The following is a 2,997-nucleotide window of genomic DNA, read 5'->3' as shown; positions in this document are numbered from 1 at the left end:
AATGTGGGAAAGAACTGGAAAGGACTGGAAGTCCCTACATCTTCCACGCCCTACTAATCATGTTTCACTTGCAGTGCAGACACAGAGCCAGGCACTCCTTCCTGTGCCCCCGTGAGATAGGCCCTCTGCAGCCCATGCAGCTCCCAAAGACTGATGTGCCCAAGGAGCAGGATGTGTCAGTGCCACCACATTTCTCCAGCAGCACTGTGCAGTGGGCTCTGGGAGTGCCCAGGGACAGTCCTTCATGCTCAAGAGTGCTGCTGATTCATCTGAGAGGGCTTCAAGGGAGAGGAGTGCTGCACCAGGACTGCGAGTGCTGACCCTGTCATGCTGGGTGCTGCGCTGCAGGCACCTGGAGGGGCTCACTGCTGCCCGGTGCAGCACCTGGGATCGCCCACCTGCCAGTGTGCACCAGGGTGGCTCTCGCCAAGGGATAAGGAGGTGATTGCTGGACTGGTCAGACTCAGAGCCTGGCTGCTCATGCAGGGACTCTGCTGGGGGCCAAAAGTGAGAGGGGGAACTGGGCTGTGATGCCTGCTATGCAAACACTATCAAACCTGCCCTTTCTTCTAGGGTCTAGAAAGCTTACAGAAAAATCCTTCCCTTGGTGCAGACACCCCCGTTTCATGGGCCATAGGGTATTAATGGCACCTTGCGCTGAGACTATAAATGTGCAAGTGAGAGGCAGAGGAAGAGGAGGACTTTCAGGTCCTGGTCTTGCAGCCATAAGCTCTGCTGTCTTCCATCTTCACTGCTTCAGTCAGGCTATTTTTATCACTTGGGCTGCAGTTTTTTACTTACTATTTTTATCCTGTGTTACTGATTACTCCTGATTATGAAGGAATTTAAACTTGCTTGGCATATGTTAATGATTCTGTGTTACATGGTGTAAATCAGAGGATGGTGTCAGCAGCCAGAGCTCGGGAACAAAGTCTGTGTAGGGACCCAGCCCCAGTTTGGCACAAGAGAATAACACATTGTGTTAGGGCCAGGCACTGTCAGTTTTTATAACAGAATATATAAGAGCCTCTGCTGGTTTTATTCTTCCTTTTTGCTTGACTGAACACTCAATCAGGAAGAGTTTCTAAGTCACCATCATAAATAGCCAGAAGAGGCAAATCCAACAAGCTGTCAGGACTGATTTTCCCTGAAAGATGAGTACAAAATGCTGCTCTTATTTACATTATTCATGCACATTTTTCTAGTTCTAAAGGATTCACTACAGCATATAATGTACTACATCCAATCAAATGAACTAATTTCTCAGCAAATTGTTCTACTTTGCCGTAATCCACTAGTGGGGTTTTTGCTTGCATCTGTTGGAAATATTATTTAATCAATCTGGAAAAATTTAAGCTACACTGGTCTGGAAGAAAAGACAATCTTGTGAATTAACCACACTCAGTTATCAAGATCCTTAGGAGCCAGAAGAGACAAGCCTGCAAGTGACCTCCAAGGTGACCTCTGCTCCTACCTTAGAGGAAGAGAAGAGCAATGTTTCCAAAATGAAGAGCCTTTCCTCCACTTGCCCCTCTGCACAAGGCCCTGGCCCACCTAACGAGAGCCCTGCAAGGTCAGCTGGCATGGCTGGAGCTGCTCTGAGCACGTCAGTGCTGTCCCCTCCAAAGAACCTGAGCTTAGATGCTGAGACAAACCGAGGTACTCCACACTTAAAGGACGGTCCAATTTCAGAGAGCAGATGGATGGCAACCAAGCTGAAGGAAACGGCTGGAAACCATTTAAGCTGCACCTGCAGTCAACAGTGGATATCTACAAGCTGTCAATCCTGCCTCAGACAAGGTATCATTTATCCTCCCATATAAACACATCTTGCTCTTAAATGTGTAGTTAAGAGAAAGAATTACTACACTAGTAAGGACTGCATTTGCACTTAAATGAATTTTTAAACATCTTCTTGTTTAACCTTCCTGATGGAATAGACATATCTGCCTGTGGAAAAATTGAAAAGCAATAAATAATACATCCACTGAGTACTTCACCTTGGGAAAGGTCACATTTTAAAACATCTGTCTGTTCATCAAATTAAACTTTCTATTTGATAGAAGGGAAATTGTTTGGATTCAAGGACCAGTAGCAGAACTGATTGTATGATGGGTCTTTGAGTTAAAACAATAGCATCAAAAGCCAGAGCAGTGCTGCTGGAGCAGCCTTCTCCTGCAGGGAACACACAGAGTCTTACTGCTTCAATACCCACTCAAAATAATTAATAGTGTATCTGTAATATGATCCAGTGAGTGAACCTCTTCTAAACTCAGAAATTCTTAATGCCTACCATGCTTCAGAATTTGGGACTGGTCTCTGTGGGGATTGTGGCCCATGTGTTCCTGCAGAGGACTGGTGCTGGCAGAGGAAATCTTCATCTGGGCAGAATCACTGTACTGGGGCAGCCCACATGCTTAGTAACCCTGCTCTCCCTGCCAGGGACCCTGCCCTGCCCAGCCTCAGGAGCAATGTCATGATCCTCTTGTGGGAATTGCTGTGACTAAACAAGAGACGCCCAGGGCACTTCCAAAAGCTCAGGACCTGGAGCAGGGTATGTGTTGGGGTTTTAGTTTAGTCCTAGATTTTTCCTGTTAAAGGAATTTTTCCCCATATGCATGTTGCTAGGGGACAAATGGCTGTATTAAAGAAGACAAAAGAGCTGCCCAATGGGGGTGGGGCAGGCCTGGCTACTCCTTTGTTTCACCTGGGTGTGGGGTCAGTTTGCTCTCGGCGTTCGGAGAGAGAAGCTGCAGAGAAAGGAGCTGCTGGTTTTTTTTCTTCGGCCGTTTTTTCTTTCTGCTGGAAACAACGCCGGGATCCCAAAGCTGTTTTCCCTGCCCTGCTGGAGGCCGGGCTGTGGGTCCTGCCCTGCTGCTGCTTTGAGCCTTCGCTACGCTGTAGCCCTGCTCGCCCTGCCTTCCCGACCTCTGGGGGTTCCCCGTTTGGATACATCTCGTTTGGCCTCCGGGATTTGTGCTCGTCCCTCCCGCCCCA

This window comes from Corvus brachyrhynchos, unplaced genomic scaffold (assembly GCF_000691975.1).
Source record: "Corvus brachyrhynchos isolate BGI_N302 unplaced genomic scaffold, ASM69197v1 scaffold302, whole genome shotgun sequence".
Lineage (NCBI taxonomy): Eukaryota > Metazoa > Chordata > Aves > Passeriformes > Corvidae > Corvus > Corvus brachyrhynchos.
This window is presented reverse-complemented; position numbering follows the sequence as displayed.